The sequence below is a fragment of the Macaca fascicularis genome, chromosome 1 (genome assembly GCF_037993035.2).
Source record: "Macaca fascicularis isolate 582-1 chromosome 1, T2T-MFA8v1.1".
Classification (NCBI taxonomy): domain Eukaryota; kingdom Metazoa; phylum Chordata; class Mammalia; order Primates; family Cercopithecidae; genus Macaca; species Macaca fascicularis.
In genome coordinates, this window is record NC_088375.1 from 161,839,103 (window position 1) to 161,859,846 (window position 20,744).

General features: G+C 35.6%; 1 long non-coding RNA gene across 1 annotated transcript; it reads right to left on the reverse strand.

Moving 5' to 3' along the window:
• Positions 1–547: 547 nt before the first annotated feature.
• On the reverse strand, positions 548–20,498 carry LOC135964991 (uncharacterized). The gene is made up of 4 exons (XR_010577739.2): positions 19,991–20,498; positions 9,092–9,364; positions 6,283–6,367; positions 548–971 (listed from the first exon to the last, which is right to left on the reverse strand). It is a non-coding gene; the product is annotated as an uncharacterized lncRNA (long non-coding RNA).
• Between the last annotated feature and the right edge of the window lie 246 nt (positions 20,499–20,744).

Sequence of the window (20,744 nt, forward strand, 5' to 3'; positions counted from 1 at the left end):
CAACCTTATATAATAAATGGACAAAGTGAAAAAAAGAAACTAAACCTGCCCCAGATTATGCAACTTGTTAGTGGCAACACTGACATTTGAACCCAATGCTAAAAGGGTTCTAGAGTGTATAATCTTATGTTTTAGGCTCTTCAGCCTCTGATAGGTGAAATTTCACAGTTTGGACGAGAGAGGATTTGAGAGAAAGTCCAATAAAACGGGAATATTGGAGCCAAGACTGAGGAATATAATAGCATTGTGTGTTTGGGCAGACAAAACTTTCTCTTATATGCAGTCGTGTCTAGTTCTCCTGCTTCATCTCAAGTTTTGCATGAAGAAACATGAAGTGCTTATGTGCATACTTTCTCATCTCTCTATCTCTGCATGTGCTATCACATCTATTTGGAAGCCCCTCCCAAAGCTTCCAAATGAGAAAGAGCTTCCTGTTTCCTTTAAAATTCAACTCAATGACCACCCCAATTTTAAGTCTATCTTCCATTTCTCCTCTGTCCTTTTATAGTCCCCTAGTATAGTATGTTATTGAATTTTACAGTTTTTTACTTATCTTTTTATGTATCAGTAGTGTCTCACACAACTACTAGTATAGGGCAAATAATTAAAATTCTGTTGAAATAAATTGAACTTGCATGTGGATCTTGTGTTTTGATGGTTTTCCTCTCAACCTTTTATGCTATTCCTGATACATATAAGAAATTCAACCTTCTAGTGAATGAATTGATGAGTTAATAGGCTATACAATATTACATACTTGACATGTGCCCATGACTTTGCATCTGCTAGGCCTGAGCTTAAATACTATTTCTGCCATTTAGTTGTCAGGTAATTAGTCCAGATGTTCAGTCTTCTTGAACCTTCATTTCTTCATCTATAGACCTGGGAATATGTACTCAGGAGGCCAAGATTGGAGGATCATTTGAGTCCAGTAATTCAAGGCCAGCCTGAACAACATGGCAAGATCCTATCTACTACAACAACAAACAAACAAGCAAACAAAAGAAAAGCAAAGATAAAAACTACACACTACCTTCCCATGAGATGACCACCAATACAGAGTGAAATAATATATAAAACAAGATCAGACTAACTCAAAGGATAGTCAATGTTCTATTGAACAATATTCTATTGAACATGGTAGTTATTGTAATTGGTGTTAATGTTCTTGTTATTATCATAAATATTCTTATTTTTATTCCTTAAATATATTTCAAACTGACCCTTCAACAATATTTTAAATAGGATATTGAATTAGAACATTTATAAACTAATGAATACAGATAAAATAGGAGATGTAGAGTTGCAAGTTTTGAGTGCTTCAAAGGAAAAAAAAAGACATTTTGAAAAACATAAAATTTTTAAAGGGGAGTGCAGAAAATTATATGTTGACCAAATTTTGACAAGTTTCATATGGCTACCAGGCTGCCTATTGATATTCATTTTATAGAGACTACTGAATTGTTCCACAGTTCTGGAAAAAAGCCATTGAAATTTCCATATAATTATGAATACTGCCTTTGAGATACTGGGGGACTTCCTAAAGAGACATAAAATAGGGGACTAAAATCATTGAACCATTTACAGACTGAACATGAGTTATATTAGTGCAAAGTAAGGCATTCTTATAAATGTTAAAGACTTTAAAACAGTTTTAATAATATCTCAAGGTTGCTCATATCTATTCTAGCCATGTAAAACTCCAAATTCAGGACTTTCTTAAGTCAAAGCAATCAATAATATGCTTTAGTTAATCACAGGTGAACTACTAAATAATGTTACCAGAACTGAAAATCAATTCAAATTCAACCTTTTGTGAAACTTCAACACAATTCAGGTCAATGTTTTGGGCTACTTCTCTAGTTGCATTTAGTATCATTTGTTCAGGGATATCTTATAGTAAGTTAAAGGTCTGTTTCTCAAAGTGCAAAACTTGCATTGCTTTAATAAACTCAGCCAATTCTCTTTTTGGAAAACAAATATTTGGTAAAATCAAAGTGTTTTGTACATCGGCTTTAATAAAAATTGTGCATTGTTGATTATATTTGCACATTCAAAAATAGCATTGCTCATGCTCAAAACATTCAAATTCACAAAGCAAAGTAAAACTGCATATTCATTTTCTTGACTTTTACAATTAGATATATTTTAAAATATTGATAACTACACATAAGGACATTTTTGCAAACCCATTTAAAATCCACAAATATACTTGAATTTGATTCAGCATCTGATCATATTTGACTCAAATATGACTGAATTTTTTTTACATTTGGAATTTTTATGTCTAAGGAGTATTTTTATTACGTTTCCTTTGGTAAGAAACTCTTCCCTTCTTGTTTAGAGAACACAGGTAGTGATTTTCCTAATCATATGTCTGAAATCTCTGCTGTATATTTTCCCAGTTTTTCTCCAAAAATTACTTTGCCACTGTATAGTATGTATTTTTAATAAATAAATTATTATGAAAAAATTCTACTATTGGCTGTTTGATTCACTAATTCATTTATTCATTCCAAACTCTATTAAGATTTTACAATGTGCAAATCAGGTTTTCCACTCATTAGGAATATATTATTTTTACAAAGAACAATTGTTTTGTAAATATTAATATGGCAGGGATTTATTATATAAGAACTGCATTAAAAAGTATAGTGAAGTCCTGGCGCGGTGGCTCATGCCTGTAATCCCAGCACTTTGGGAGGCCGAGGCGCGCGAATCACGAGGTCAGGAGATCGAGACCATCCTGGCTAACACGGGGAAACCCCGTCTCTGCCAAAAATACAAAAAATTAGCTGGGCGAGGTGGTGGGCGCCTGTAGTCCCAGCTACTTGGGAGGCTGAGGCAGGAGAATGGTGTGAACCCAGGAGGGGGAGTTTGCAGTGAGTCGAGATTGCGCCACTGCACTCCAGCCTGGGCGACAGAGTGAGACTCTGTCTCAACAGCAACAACAAAAACAAACAAAAAAAACCCTAGAAATTCTTGGAAGAAATAATTTTAGTCACAAGAGCTACAATTTCATAAAAACAGAGCCCAAAAGATAACTGTGGTACCATAGATAGAGCCAGAGGGATGGAACTCTAGACAATAGGAACGACATCACGACATCAGCCAAAGCGGAGATCTAGGAGAAGTCAAAGCACATTTGAGGAACATTATAAAGACAAGAGTCTTCACTCATGGGAGAAGTGTGAGACTAATGCTCAAGATGATTATTAACAATGTTTAGCAATAAAGCACATTTTAATTGAGGTATGTACATTGTTTTTTAGATATACTAATGCACACAATAAACTACAGTATAGTGTAAACATATTATATGCTCTAGGAAATCACAAAATTTCTGACTCATTTTTTTTGTGATATTCATTTTACAGTAGTGATGTAGATCCAGATCTGCAATATCACTGAGGAATTCCTGTAGTGAATTTCATAGTTTTATGAGCAGGAATATGATAAAATAATAATTAGTTTAGAGAAAGGAAATCTGGAAGTGGTATGGACAAGGGACAATGGGTCAGTGGAGGAGGATTCTAGGAGCCTTGCCTGCCGTCTTCCTGGCTCCTATACAGAAATGAATCGATATAGTACATGTACAACCAAGGACCTGGCCAGTTTTGGGGGTTGACAGCAGTCAGAATAAAAATGAAAAAAGATAATGACAGAGATAGTGAAAAGAATACATCAGAATGACTTAGACATTGAAAGAATTTAAACAAGTAAAATAGTCAAGGCCAGGGAAATCTCTGCTAAAAAATGCTTAAGAAATACAAACAAATAATGTTGCCTTTCTGAAAAGTATTTTTTCTATTCAAGTTTTTTTGGATATAGACCTGATGCAGGCATAGAGAATGAAACTAAATATATAGCTTGTTTATTCTTTTTTTGCCTTCATATATTGTGGATTGAAACTGGTCACAAATTCTTTATACTCAACCCCTTTAGATACAGCCTATTTTTCCTTGCCTTGAATCTGGGTTGACTTAGGACTATTTTGATCAATGGAGTATGGCCAAAGTAAAGCTATACAGATCTTGACCTAAAATTCAAAGAGACTGGTAGCCTTTGCTGTGGTTTCTTGGATCCCTGAGCCATCCTATAAAAAGTTCAACTAGCCTACTGGAGAGGCCTTGAGTCTACATGGAGATGGAAGGAGCCCAGTTTAGCCCAATCCAGTTATCAGATGAATATCATTAACTGGATCATAAGAATCACCCAGCTGAGTTTTGTGTAAATTCCTGACCAACAGAATTGCAGTTGTTGCTTTAAGCCACTAAGTGTTGTAGAAATTGTTACGCAGAAACAGATGCCTGGAATAATCTACTTCCCAATATTTCTTATATAAGAGATTATCCTACCTTCCATAACTTCATGAAGAATGAGTTCATGGATTCATTTATTGAACAATAAATATTACTATGTACTGAGACACTGTATATGAAGCATTTTAATAGATGCTCAGAAGATGCAAATGAAAAAGATACAGCCTCTGCTCTCTAGAGGTCACAATCCTGTACAAAAGTAAGAGAGATTAATAAAATAAACAATCCTGTACAAAAGTAAAAGAGATTAATAAAGTGAACCAACAGGATACTTTTTACTATATCAGAAGTTTTCAGGGATTAGCCGTGTGTAAAGGGGAAATAGGAGAAATGTAAGAAAAATTAAAAGGAAGAAAAATAAATTGACCTAGTGATTTTTAAAAAGCTCATTGTTTAAATAAGCATGCACATCATAAATAAGACTTTCAAAAGGAAACTTCCATATACATTTAAGGTCATAAGCAAATGAAAATTTTCAGTCCTGTAGATAAAAGAAAACAATAATTAAAATTTAAAGTATGATAATCTTCCACAAATTCTGGTGGTCACCCAATATCACTTTGGATATTTCATTTATTGGTTTTATATCAATTATTCTAGAAGAAAGACTTTTTCATGTTGAGAGAATCTTTATTCTTAGTTTAATTTTTTGATGACCAAAAGGAAGAAAATGTTTGCTATACATGTAATGGCTATCTTACATAATTTGGTACTAATAGTCTTCCTTCTTCATGTTATGTTTTGGAGCAGCAGACAGGTGGTGAAATAAGCCTTCTGCTTTATTTTTGATTTTTTACTAAATCTAAATCTCCTCATTAATATTCTTTGTTTACTTATTAGTCAACCATAGTTCCTTCCTACATGTTGGCAGAAAGAGTTTCTATTAGCATTCACCTCAGTTTCCCTTCTCCATTTTGCTTATTTTCCAAAAGATGGTCCCATTTCCTTGCTCAGTTCTTCCCCTGTAGAGAGACCAATTATGCCAGTTCTGAAAAGCTAAAGCACCAAGAGCCTGACAAGGGGCTTATTTTTTAGTAGACTTTCTAAGATAATTGGTCTTTGGGCACAAATGGCCAGTAGCTGCCATTTAGACCCCATTTCTTTTTTCTGACCTTCTTCACTGTTTATCTAACCAAGATATAGCCAATGCTGAGTAACAGATATTACAGTTTACTTAAGACCACCTCCCTCCTGCTAAGACTCACAAGGCAAGGGTATCAGGAAATGAGGCCTGTTGGGAGGTAATTAGGTCATAAGGGTACAGCCCTCAAAATGCGATTAGTGCTCTTATAAAAGAGATCCCAGAGAGTTGCCAGTCCTTTCCACAGGCTGTGAGGATGCAGCAAAAAGATTGCCTTCTAGGAATTAGGAAATAGTGCCTCACCAGATACCACACCTATCAGTGCCTTGATCTTGGACTTCTCAGCCCCTAGAACTATTAGAAATGGATTTCTGTTGTTTATAAGCCACTTAGTCTATGATATTTTATTATAGCCAACTTAATGAACTAAGACATCATAACACTGTGTAGGCAAGTAGATAGGCAGGGAACAGCTATATGGACAAATGAGAAAGCACACAAGAGCTCTAATCACATGTCCAAGCATATTTGTCTTTGCTTAACCAAATTTATGTCACAATTGGCTAGCTTAAATAAACTTGAAAAATGCAGTAAAAAGGACAAAAAAGACCTTCTTTCAGAAACTGGGCACTAAGCCCCCCCTTTTTATGAGGTATATATTGTTATCAAGCAGTAAGATACATTTCTCACACTTTTGTCACCAGTTTTTTTTCTTCATATTCAGATATCCTATCATTAAATTATGACTGACTACCTCACAGTAGAACAGTAAGTACCATATTTGCCTCTTGGATTTTATTTAGTTCAAATGTACTGTTCTTTCTAGGTTTTGTTCAAAGTGAATGTCAGAGTTAAGTGTAACTTTTAGTTTTGATCTACATTACTAAAGTTTTATAATGCTTTCTTTTCCATCCTGTGTTAAATCTCAGGATTGCGTTAAGTAGAGAAGCCCCATAAAAGCACCCTGTAAGTAAAATGGAAAATAAGATAAAATAACAAAAATACAGAAGTTTGACTTGCACTTACCACTAGTAAGGTAAGCAAATAACTGCATCAACCCCTAAGCCATTCAGTTATATTTTTTGCCCTAAATGGCTTCTAGCAGTGAAATCAACATTTCAAGCATAGTTTTCAGCAGTATTGTCAGACATTTCTCAGGGTCTGAACCCTACACCATGGATGGAAGGTAAGTCTGGTAGGAAACTTCTTTTCTTTCTTTCTGCTAATGAAGGCATTTCCAAGCAGATTTAACATGATTTTCTAGATGGTAAAATTCTAATGTGTTTCTCTGCTTTTCAATTAAGGTAGTAATTTGGCAGTCACAAAGTAATCTTGGCCATGTATCTAAAAACATAAAACCAAAACACTTGTAGCTGCCAGGTGTCTAATTTTCTGCTTGTCACACTCATGTGTATGAACTGAGAAGTCAGGCTGTTTGGTACAACCTCTGAGAGCCCAGTTCGTACGTCAGCTAAAATAAAATTTTACATGGCCCACTCAGCCTTCTGAGCTTCTAGCTGCTGTCATATTATATTAATAAAAAAAAAAAAAAAGCACCCTTACCCAGAAGGATATAAACTTTCTCAACTTTTCACTGGGGAATGCAAATCATTTGAAAGTAGAGCTTTCCTTATAGGTTTTATCTGTCAATTAATGGTTCAGGTGACTAGTGTAATAATGATTTCATATAATCATTCATATAACAATTAATAAAATGTGCTTGTTTTTCCACCAATTCAGTTAGTAATTTGACTAAATCCCTAGCTGAATAGATCAAAATAGTGACAATACTGTGTGTAAATAGCCAGCATGCTCTCTGTCGTCTCTGAAGGGAAATGATTTGATTTAAAGGGCACACTGTCTGCCTCCCATTCCAACCTAACAGGCACACTGACAAAACCGCTGGCAGAAACTAAGGCCAGGTCCTCTGCTGGGAATTCTATATATGTTATCTTGTTAAATGCTCATTATAAGCCTGTGAAGTAATGTTAAAGGAAAACAAATATTTATGACACTTGTTAAAGAGGATACAGAGGACTTTTATCTCAGTAGATATGGGGACCACTGCAATAGAGTCTTTAGGTAGAGGAGACAGATTGGGATCAGTTTTGACTCCAAAAAGAACAAGTGGGGATTTACAGCTAAGGAGGAGGTTTGGGGGGATCACAGGATGAATATTTACTAAGAGAAAATGTCAGAGGTAAGGGAGATTCTTGCTAGGCCAACTGAACAGAATTCTTGCTGAAGGGAAGCCAGCGTGAGAAGATACTGAGTCTGGACGATGAGGAATTTGATCAAGTATAGAAGGCGGTCAGATACAAAGAAAGGGGATTTTTTTTTTTTTTTTTCTAACTTGACTAAGTAGGATTCTTGCTCAAACTGAATTCTACAAGGACAGTCATGAAAGACCAAGGTCAGGTCTAGTCCAACAGAGGGTTCAGAGAAGCTAAAGTTAGGTCAAAGGCTGTGCTCATGCCTATAATCCCAGCATTTTGGAGGCCAAGGTCGGAGAATCCCTTGAGGAGGCCTTGAGTTTGAGATCCAGGTCTACAAAAAGTTTAAAAATTAGCTGGGCGGTGGCGGCACACACTTATAGTCCTAGCTACTCAGGAGACTGATGTGAGATTGCTTGAGCCCAGGAGTTTGAGGTTACAGTGAACTGTGATCACACCACTGCACTGTAGCCTGGGCAATAGAGCAAGACTCAGTCTCTAAAAACAATTTTTTTAAAAAAAGTTAGCTCAAGGAGAGACAATCTTTGTCAGCAGATATTTTTAAATTTAATAACATAGAAAAGGAACGTGATGCTCTTTAAAATAGCGTGTTTACAACTATTAATTGATTTAATTCAATTTCCAAGCCTCTTTTCTTCAGCATTATCATGATTTGTTAACCTGAGAATAGGAGGAAGCTTTCATATTATTTAAAGAAGAATGCTGAAAGTTTCTAACAAAAAAGAGATATAAAATATAAAAATCACTAAGCAAACAGTTCATTTTGAGTAAGTAATTTTAAAATTGAGCAAATGATAATCCCAAGGCCATAAAAGTACAAGGATATTTTATTCATCAGGCAAGAGGAAAGTAAGCAAATCAAAAAGTAGCTGCTTATTATCACATCAATTCTACTAAAAGTTTGAGCAGACCCTGATTTACTAACATTTGCAGAGCTCTGAACAAAGAAGGACAAATCAGATTAATAATTAATTCACATTTGACAAAAATCATTAGGCTGCGGAGCTGTTCCTATGAATTGCAGATCCCATCTGACATTCACCATATTATTGCTCATACCAATGTAGATATGGGTAAATTAGCTGTGAGTTGCTGAAAACAGGTTAGCTGAAATAAAGATCAATGCTGTTATTATAAAGACAAAACTAGCACACAAAAATGCTTTCCTCCCACTGTCTAACATCATCCATATTGATGTTTTCTGTCAATACATAATAATACACTGTCACACTTGATGGGACAGGAGGAACAGATTACATAGAAATTGCACTGGAATATGTTTTTATACATTGTTTCTCTGGAACAGTATAATCAAAATGATTATTGATTCAGGAACTTTGACTGCTTGTCCCAACATGATGCATGAGATATGGCAGGAGAAGTTACATATTTTTATTCATTTTACAGTTGTGTTTAAAAGTGTTGGTTTAAAGAAAAAAAAAATTGTAAGTTACTCTTTACTTTCTTCCCTTGCTTCCATTTGCACAGGGCAAAACCCATGGAGTGGTTCATGATTTTTCATGCTGTCTCTGCAAATACGTTTATCTCCGCAATAGTTCCAAATGAGCTTTTCTTCACCAATTTTTTTACCACCTTAGATAGTGTTGCTATCATTTTTCACCGGCTTCCAGGCTGCTGTAGTATTCTCCTTCCTCGTTTTCATGTGGTCCAAGTGGAGTCAGTTGATATTACTCTTCTGATCAAAATTTGCTGTGGTATCCCTATCACTGAATAAAACCAAGGTCTCCTTAAGACTCACAGTTGCTCCTAAAGCTCAATGCTTCCTTACCCCTTGGATCTCTCATCACCCAATCTGCCCTGTTCTCTTTCTGACCCCATCTCCTGCTGCTCTCCCTGATTCCTGGCACTGCTCAACAGCCATAGAGTCCCATTTGTTATTGTCAGAACCTGCAGGAGACACATCGACTTTCAACCTTTTTATTTGTACCTTCCACTACTTAAATGAGTCACTTTCTCAGTGAGTCTTTCTTTCATACCACCCTATTCATAACTGCACCTTAATTCCTTTTTTCTCTTTTGTGCTATGTAATTCCTTTGAAATTATCATTAAAAAGTATACTGCACAGTTTACATATATTTTCTTCTTCATGAATCATTTAAATATAAGCTTTATCAAGGCACTGATTTTTTGTGGATGTAGTGTTGACAGTATTTTTTTTTTTTCACTATTGGTATCTGGAATAGTTCTTTCACTCGGCATCTGGAATAGTTCTTGGCACATGGTAGGTTTCCAATAAAATATTTCCTCAGTGAATAAATGAATTATTCAATCAAGGAAAACACACTTCAGAGTCCTAATAATTTAAAATACTAAATATCTTCCAAAAGTAGGGGTTTATAGACAAAAATTCTAATTTTTATTTTATCAAAGCAGTAAATTCCATTTTGTATTAGCCATTAAACAAATAACTAATATTTTTTCATTTATCAAAGCAGATCGCTGTTAATAGACCTCGCTGAAATAGTTAAGGGCTTCATTATTCTGAATTGTTTATGCACAGATTTCTTCACCATTTAATATAACTGAGTGGAAATATAAAGGGTCTAAAACTTACTGCTAAAAGTCTGAGAGCTATATCCAATTGAAAGTCAATGTGAAGGCCAGGTGCGGTGGCTTACGCCTGTAATCCCAATACTTTGGAAGGCCGAGGCGTGTGGATCACAAGGTCAGGAGATCAAGACCATCCTGGCTACCATGGTGAAACCCCGTCTCTACGAAAAATAGAAAAAATTAGCCGGGCACGGGGGCGGGCGCCTGTAGTCCCAGCTACTCAGGAGGCTGAGGCAGGAGAATGGCGTGAACCCGGGAGGCGGAGCTTGCAGTGAGCCGAGATTGCGCCACTGCAATCCAGCCTGGGCGACAGAGTGAGACTCCGTCTGAAAGAGAGAAAGAGAGAAAGAGAGAAAGAGAGAGAGACAGAGAGAGAGAGAGAGAGAGAGAGAGAGACAGAGAGAGAGAGAGAGAGAGGGAGGAAGAAAGGAAGGAAGGAGGGAAGGGAAGGAAGGAAGAAAGAAAGGAAGGAAGGAGGGAAGGAAGAAAGGAAATCAATGTGAAATACAGAGAAAACATTTTTAACATTACATGGGTAAACATTTGGAATAATTCAAGGTATACACAGATCTTTAGAAGCAAGTCTATCAGTAAGATGAAGTAGCCCTGGTCTTAATCCATTTGTCTGATTTATAGAAGACAGCACCTCCCCAATTTAGATTGCTTCGTTCGTCCCCAAAGATATGCTTTAGGAGTAGTCTGGCATTATGACTCCTAGATAACTTAACAATAATAATTATTTTCTTAGAGGTGAAAAAGATTATAGAGTTAGTCGAGTCAAAATCAATCAAAATACAAGTAGAGGAAAACAGGCCAAAAATCTTGTGCTCAGGATCAAAGAGATCATTAATGGATGACCCAGAATAAAAGCCATGTCATCTGATTTGAGTCTTTCTGTTTTGATTATACTTGTATATTAGTATTAACTATATTACTTTATTCAATATAATACAAACATGAGAAAATGGGATATAAGACTTTTTGTTCTTTTAAAAATAAGTACCTCAGCCTATAATCCCAGCACTTTGGGAGGCTGAGGCAGACGGATCACAAGGTCAAGAGATCGAGACCATCCTGGCCACCATAGTGAAACTCTGTCTCTACTAAAAACACAAAAATTAGCTGGGTGTGGTGGCTCGCGCCTGTAGTTTCAGCTACTCGGGAGGCTGAGGCAGGAGAATTGCTTGAACCCGGGAGGTGGAGGTTGCAGTGAGCCGAGATTGTGCTACTGTACTCCAGGCTGGTGACAGAGCTAGACTCCGTCTCAAAAAAAACCAAAAATAAATTAAAAAAAAAAAACCAAGTACCTTAGATTACAAAATAAATAGTTGTACATTGCTACAATTTTAGAATTTGGAAAAGCACAAATAATAGATTTACCTACAGCCCCACAACCCATGTGTAATATACTCTTCTCATTTAATATATTTAACATTCTTTATTTTATCCATTGAGATGACGCATAGTATTTGTTCATCCTTTCAATTTAATAATGTATTTTAAATGTATATTGTAAGTTGTTTTCTATTATAAGTTTATAGTATCACACACAAAAAAATCGTGTGATATACCTTTCATGTTTTCAATATGTATTCTCAGTTTTGAAGGTATTTTGAATCCAAACTTACAGTGATTCAAATAAATCACTAGAATTGGAAGCATTACCACGTTTTCTCCACATGAAAAACTACATAGAAGTTACCTTCTCCACATAGAAGTTACCTGACAAAATGTTCATTGAATAAATCAATAGTTTTTGCTTCACTGAATGAGGATTCATTACAATTACATTATTGCAGACTTTAATTAGCTAATAGAATTAATGATCTAAATATGTAAATAAAGACATACAATTGAAGTTAATTGTCAACTGGATGTTCTTCGTTTTTATACTAATTTATATTTAATGATGGAGATCATAATGTTTGGGCACATTTTCTTTTATTAGTTCTTCAATTTTGTCTTTCTCATATGGCAGAATGGGTTTTTTGCAAGTTACTTTCTTAATGACTTCCAACTAATTCCTTAACAATAGCTATATTTAAGTGATTGAAATATGAAATGAGCATGTTGAAGCATAGCCACTTGTTTCACTGCAGATGTTTTAAGAGTTCCAATCATAGATAATTACTATAATTAATGGAATTTTTTGATGCAACAATGACTTTTTTTCACAGTTTTTACATGTTATTTTATCTCTGGTTTTCTTTCTATGGAAGCCCGGAATTTAAGTGTATTATAAGTTTTAGTCAAATGGGCTTTTTTGCTTTTAATCAAAATACAGCAAGTGTCCAGATGGTTGGGCTAAAGAAAAGTCTCTATGAATGTTCCATTTATGTTCTTAACTAGTAGATTTAACAAAAATTCAACAGCCAAGCTTTCTGGATTGTGATATTAACATATTTTCTTTCTTGAAAATAAATTCACCATTACCAATATCAAGCTGCTTCTACTTTAGGATGCAAAACACATAGTATTTTCTAAAATCTACTATTAAAAATTACATTAAAAAGAACATACATTAAAATATTAACAATTATTTGTTCTATATGATATAATTATAGCTTTTTTCTGTTTTTACTTTTGCTTTATTTTCAATTTATTCCTTAAATAAGTATGTGACTTATACATGTATTCTATTTAATGTTTTTATTTGTGCTCATTTTCTTTATGTGCCTCTCAATTTAGTTTCCAACTCTTTTAGAAATATCAAAAAAAAAAATCGTCAATTGATTTTATTAGGCCAGGAGCTAAATAATAGCTTTATTATTAATGCAATTACATTTATTCATCATAATATATTTACATTATGGATATTATTATAATGTTCAAATAGTGAGCCTGTATTTTCTTTTCTGATCCTTCTGATTCCAAAGTCTATGTTCTTTTGAATTTGACAAAACAACTTCCCAGGAGCTGTTCAAAAGTGATTTTTTATGATAACCATGGAGGGTATATTTTGAATGATCCCAAGCAGAATTACTCCTACTCTGTGTGTTGTTGCTGTGAATGGTCTGATATTTTATCTTACTTACAAGCTAACAAATTAGTCTGTCGTATTTTCATAGACGCTAGTAGAAGACAAAAGACTCCTAGGTGAGAGACAAAGGTCTGTATCACTTACTGCACAAAAGGCGGCATACACGCCAGCATATTTGCTTGACTTCCTCTCACCTCACCTGAATGACATGGATGGGCACAGATGGATACCTGCTGCACATGCTGTCAGGCAGCCCTGGCCTTAGGGAACTAGAATCTTCATAATGGTCAACAAGCATGCTTTGCTTTCATTCCAGTGGGGAACACTATCTTCGTCTTCCAAAGCTGTTATACTTACAAACGACATTGGAAAAATAGTCCTTAACAAAGAGCAATTAGTGCCTGACTTGCTAGATGCACTGAAAAGATAAAAACAAACATGGAAAATTGTCTCTTAATAATATCTATCCTTAGTTTTGACACTCATTTGACTTTTGATGAAGTTTTCCATGATTATATCAATCTGTTGACCACTCTAATCTGACCAACAGAAGCTGGGACCATAACTGTTCATTTTTTTCTCATAGAGTAACTAAGTTTAAAACAAATAGGACTAGAATCAGCAAGATGAGGTTAATCTGCAGCATTGATCTCAGCCATGGCCTAGGGACCCAGCATAAGCCCGCTAATCAAATATCATAATCCATCAAGATCTACCTGCAAATGCCACGTGGCTGTCTTTCTATATTGAAATTATCTCTTGGTCCAGTAATTAATTCAGATCTAACAGGATGTATTAATGAATGTGTGACTCCTCTTTGGCTTACAAGGAGGAAATCTAGGGCGATTTTATTATTCGTAACAACCCTTGTTCAGTGAGTAGAGTCAGACCTGAATGATTTCCATGGCTCAAGTGGTGTCATTATTCACTTCAGCGAAAGTCAGGAACACATTTTACACCACCTTTTTATTCATTTGAAAAAAAATACATCACCACAGAGCCTGCAAAAATGTTGAGTCTATTATGCCTCTGGGAGATCTCTACAGTCATCCAGGATTACATGATGTATTGTTGTTGTTTTCTTAAACCCCTGAAGGTCTCTTATGACCACCCCTATAGCGAAAGTTACTGTGTTTTGGCAAGAAAATGCCTGACTTCCACATAAGAAGTATAATCCGAGGAGCACACATGGTGTCTCTGGCAAGAAAGTATTGTTCAAAATTGTGAGGTCCCTCCAGGTGTGACTTACGTCAGTCTTGGGATGCATTTGACTAGCTGGTTGTTCTTAGGCATCATAGTTACTTCAAATAATTGAGTTAAGTTCTTGTTTGTATGAAGTGTCTTAGGTCAGTCTGTACAATCTGTCATGTTTGTCCATACCACAAGCCAAGTGATCCCTCCACACCTCAAAATTACTAGCTACAGGAGTGGGAGAAGAAGATATCTGTAGGAGCTGTGGTATGTTTTGCCTGAAGGTACAAGAACTGGGACCACCGCCTAATCTTTTCTGTTGACTCCCCAGTAACGTTCAGGGGAACGGCAATTAGAGCATGGTAAGAGGCCTCTAGCAGGGGATGGTACACTGTATCAGAGGACCTCAAGACCACCCCTGGGCTCAATGATTCAGTATAATGACTCATAGAACTAAAAAAAAAAAAAAAAGAAAAGAAACTTGTTTTACTCAATGTTATGATTTTATTACAGTGAAAAGATACCAGTCAAAATTAGCAATGGGAAAGGCTCGTGGAGCAAGGTACAAAGGAAACAGGGCCAAGTTTTGAGATGTCCCCTCCCAGTAGAGTTTCATGAGGATGATCTTAATTCTTCCAGCAGCATTGTCTAATGTTGGAGGTGTTGCCAACCCATGCCTTGCAGTAAAGGGATATTATTGAAGATCAGTCACACAGGCATGCAGTGCCTATGCAACTAACCTCAGATACTCATCCCCTCCAGAGATAAAAGAGTCCTTCACTGTAAATCACAATGTTAGGACAACCTCAACTGATTAGGGCATACAAAAGCATTTCTATCAAGAGAATATTCCAAGGGCTTAGCAGTTATCACTTAGGATCCTGCCAAAGGATCCTCTTGGACACAGGCCTTACTTTGGAATGTGTAAGGTTTGAGTCACCCAGGCCTTCTAAATTAACCCTTTCTTGACCACAAACCTTGCTACATTTAAGGTGCTTTCAATAGTTTTGGAGAGCTACACAGAGTGTTTTACTTCATAAGGAAGGTTCATAGAGAAGTTTCAAAAGGCAAAGATTATAAATGTGTCTTCCCCCGACCCCAACAGCTTCCAGGATCTGAGATGCTCCCTCCTCCAGTTCCTAGGTTGTTATTTCCCCTCCATTACCAAAATCTAGGCACAGCTCTTTATAATAGCTATGACTGTACTATATTTTTCAATCAGCCCCTCCTTACATTCAGGATTTACACTGGGAATGTTCACATACAAGAGGAAAAAAAATTGTAAAATTACAGAACTATATTATATTCCTGACTTTGCTCCATGTGGGTAACTTTGGTGAGCAGTGTAGTAATCAACTAAATGATTATTAGCCTTATGGTGAAGGCCTATGTCAACCCAACTGAAAACTCCAGGTGGCTAAGTCAGAATTAAGCTTATCTCTCCTAGGACCCATCTTGGATGGGCTGCCACACTAAAACTGCATCCATCAGGCAAACCTGGATTTGCCATTAGAAGAAAGAATGAACCATCATACCCAGGAATGGTCAGGACAGAAATCTGAATTTTTAGAATAGGTCCATTTACCACTCTTTTTTATTTTATCATAACCCATGGAGCAGCCAAGAGAAAATGATCTTTTTCTGGAGACATACTCATTCAGTGGCCAAACTTCCTTACAAAGGTGTATGGACCTGGAATACTAAGTGAGGTGGACTCAGCGAACTTTGGCAAGACTCACAAATCTCGTATGTAATGGTTGCCCCTGCATCAGAAACAGAATCTTTTACTTTTTCCCTAGTCTATAATTGTGGAGATATTTCCATGTGCCGTATGATGATGCATCCAGGCAACAATGGTGGCATTCTAGGTATTGTAGTCTCCATCAGCAGCTTCAGTTAGTCTCATCAGAGAATGGACACTTACCATGAGCAACTGCATGAGTCATTCAGATAGTTTTATCTGTTTTTAATCTGCTAATTTGTAGTTTTCTAAATTTAAAACAAAACCGGTTGCAAGAAATATCCCAGGAATAAGTAAAACAAGCAATCTCCATCAGGGGAAGCACCAGCAAGAGTTATTAAAAATGACTTAGTTCTACCCACTGAATGAAGTTACCACATAGCAAGCACTGAGTTACAGCTACAGTAACTTACTACATGTAATCAGTTTTCAGCTTAGCTAATGCATCAGTGAACCAGCTCCAAACAATTAAGGAGACTTCTGTGAACTGGTGGTTTTACTGAACTGACACTGGTGCTTCAGATGGCAGAATGGTCTAACATTGTCCCACAAAGACCTAACCATTACTTTTTCATGTAATGCTGTCATGCTACTGGAGGCCTGTTTATTCCTGAACTTCCATTTGACATGAGAAGTATTTTTGTCTCGTCTTATCTTGTTAGTCACTGAATTTCAGTTGGCCCTCCCTAAATGGACAATATCAGGTCACAGACTCATGAGACCTATGTAAGTTAGGGATTCTGCTTTCTTTAAGTATTAGCCATATAATATAGTATTGTAATTATTGCTTTATTAGTGTTCTCCTTCACTTCTACTTCAGTAGAAGTAGAACTACTACTTCTACTTCAGTTTTACTTCAGTAGAACACTAATAGGTACTTTTCAGTTGCTGTATACATTGTAGCCATATTTAAGCAGTATTAAATCAATGAGTGCTTCCAGGTTTGCCTCACTTGGTCATAGGTTCCAATCAGCAAAATCATCCATCACAGAGTCCTCTATCTCAAAGGTCATTTGGGATGTGATGTGCTGATATTATTAGTACTATTCTCCATGCAACCTTTCCAGATCAGGATAATCCCCTCTGGGGTTTTGAGTATTCATAGTAAAAGTATGTAAGCCAAAGCCAAATGTGCATTTAGCAGAGGAAGTCACAACAATAGTACATTAAGTTGGCTGAAAGTTGGCTTTACTGACAACATCCTCTTTGCTTTCTTCCTGTGCTGCGAAATTTGTTCAAATCCTATCAGTTGAATTCAGGCACCTCTGCTGCACAAGATGGGGATGTGTGTGCCTACATCAACAGGGCCATATGTGTTTGAGTGTCTCACCTCCCCCAAATTCCCCAGCTTACTCAGATGGATGTGTATGGCTGTCAGTCCTTTTGGGAAAACAGGGATTTTGGCTAAACCCTTGATCTTTTTTCTTCAAGCAGCTAATTTTGGACTAGAGGGAAGAGAGAAATTAGGGTACAAAGGAGAAACGATTACTCCACACCAGTGAGCAAAGCTTTGCATTCAGTTTCAATTTTGAGTAATTGCTTATTTGAGGATCAACAAAATGAACTTCTAATATTTTCAAAACACTATTTATTTCAGCTTTGGAGTTCTCTTGACCCAGCATCTACAACTACGTTGTTTCTGACTAGGCTGTAGTATTTATGCCTCGTTGTCAGGACACCCTTGCTTCCTCTGCAATCATGGATAAGAGTGAGCACAAAAGTAGTCACCATTTGGACACGTTGTTCTGATACTACTTATTTCTTTTTTTTTGTGATATAAACACTTTTACTTTTCAAATATTTTCTACCTTGTGATTTAAAGTTTAACTTTAAACTTAAACTTGTATACTAAGTTTTATGTTAGTTTATATGACTGTGAATAAAGATAATTTTACCTCCCAATATGGATAGCTTTTTGGTTTTTGAGGCACATAAGGGTTAGGGGATACATTATTTTACTGGCAAGAACTAGCAGTGCCTTGGTGAATAAAGGTGGTGAGGGTGGCCATTACTGTCCCGTTCCTGACCTTAAGGGGAAAATATTCAGTTTTTCACCACTTACCACGGTGTTAACTGTGGATTTTTCATGTTTTAGCTGGTTGATGGAGTTCCCTTCTCTTCCTAATTTGTGGAATCTTCTGATCCATAGTCAGACATGTTATCCATTGTGCCAATGGGTCCCACTCATCTTCCTAAATTCTTGTGAGTTTTTATCATGACAAGATAATGGATTTTGACATTTTTTTTTTCTTTTGAGATGATTATGTTGTTTTCCTTCTTTCTTTCTCCTAGGATTGGCAAACACAAATCATGTTCCAAGTTCTGCCTTCCACCTGTGAGTAAATACTTTTGTAAACAAATATTTACTGGAACACAGACGTGCCCATTTACTTACTCAGCATAGCTGAATAATTTCTAACATCTGTTATATGGACTGCAAAGTCTAAAATATTTACTATTTGGTTTATTATAGAAAAAAATTTATCAAACATGATTTATTATATTAATATGATGAAGTCATTAATTAGTTTTCAGATGTTAGTCAAACGTCCATCTCTGAGACAAATCACAACATCATAGTGTACAACCTTTTTAACAATTAATTGATATTTTGCTGATATTATATTAAGAATTTTAGTTTTCTTTACTTTTAATGTTTGTATTTTTTTTTAGAGAGGGTCTCACATTCTCACAGCGGCTGGAGTGCAGTGGTGCCATCATAACTAACTGCAGAAAACATCCTGGGCTTAAGCAAATCTCCCACCTCACCCTTTCAAGTATATGGGACCACAGGAACACACCACCATGCCTGATTTTTTGTTTTGTTTTGTTTTGTTTTGTTTTTAATGTTTCTGTAGAATAGGATCTTTCTATGTTGGCTAGGCTCGTCTCAAACTCTCGGCCTCAAGCTATCTTCTTACCTCTGCCTTAAAAGTGCTGGGATTACTGGCGTGAAGTGCCAACCTGGTCCTTGTTAAGAATTTTTGCATAATTTTTATGATGAATACTTACCTTTAGTTTCATTTTCTGTCATGTCTTTTGTCTAGATTTGGTCTCAGAATAATACTGACCTCCTAGAATAAGTTGGAAAGTAGTCCCCCTTCTTCAAAAACTTTTGAAGACTAATTGTGTATTGTTTATTCTTTAAATATTTCATAAAATTTACCCATGAAGCTACCTGAACCTGGGCTTATTTGAAGGGGACTATTTCTAATTACAAGTTTAATTTTGTTACATATTATATGGGTCTAACAGATTTTGTGCTTTGTGTTGAGTCATTTTAGTAGTTGCTACCTTCATAGGAATGTGTCTATTTTATCTAGGTTGTCCAATTTATTGTCATAAAGTTGTTAATTATATCTACCTATATCCTTTTCAGTTGTGTAGGGTTGGTAGTGATGTCTCTAGTTTTGTTTCTCCTTTTGGTAGTTTGTGTTTTCACTCTTTTCTTCTTAGTCTAGCTAAGGTTTGTGAGTACTGTCGACATATTCCAAGAACAAATTTTTGTTTAATTAACTTTATATATTGTATTTTCTTAATTTCATGGATATCTACTCTAATCTCTATTATTTCCTCTCTTCACCTTGCTCTGGTTTTACTTTCTTTAATTATTAGCCACATAATACAGTATTGTAAATATTTCTTTAATCAGTCATATATTTTAAAGAAGTTAAGAGAAGAAATAAACAAATACATATGTACTGCTTTTTGTTAATCTACATATTTAACACTTCTGAGATTTTTTATTTATTTCTGTGAGTTCAAATTACTATCTGATATCAATTCTTTTAGGTCTCGTGGACTTTAGTATTCAAAGGAAGGTCTGCTATGAACTATCTTAGCCTTTGTTTATTTCCAAGTATCCTTACCTTGCCTTCATTTTTAAAGAAGAGTTTTGCTAGAGAGAGAATTCTTTATTTTCAAAGTGGGTTTGTTTTGCTTTTCGAACTTTGAATATGTCATTTCACTGTTTTGTGTGCTCCATTGTTTCAGATGGTAATCCAATGTATAAGTAATGGGCTGTTTTATTCTTGGTGCTTTCAAGACCTGACGTTTTGTTTTGAACAGGTTGATACATCTAAGTATGTCTCTCTGTGTATTTATTCTACCAAGGAGTTAGGGTTTATTTTTTATATTCAAAAGTATACAGAAATGTCTTCATCAATTTGGAAATGTGTCAGCTATTATTTTTTTCAATTTTTTGTTTCTTCTCCTGCTTTGAGATTTTCTTTATACATATATTGATATACTTTATGGTGTTACACTGATTTCTAAGGCTTTGCTCATTTTTCGTTAATTTATCTTCTGTGTTTTTTCTTCAGTTGAATAGTTTGTATTGATCTACCTTCAGACTCACTAATTTTTCTGCCACCTCAAATCTGCTGCTGAGCTCATCTGAATTTTTTAAATTTCAATTGCATTTTTCTAAACTCCATGATTTCCATTTGGTCCTCTTCAAATAATTTATCTGTCCTTATTTTGTTTTTTGTTTGTTGATTCACTGTAATTACACTATTAACTTTTTAGACATGATTTTCTTCTATTTTTAAACTTACTTTTCATAGCTTTTCTGAAGTCTTTATTTGATAAAACTGATATCTACTGACTGTTTCTCCCTCCTTA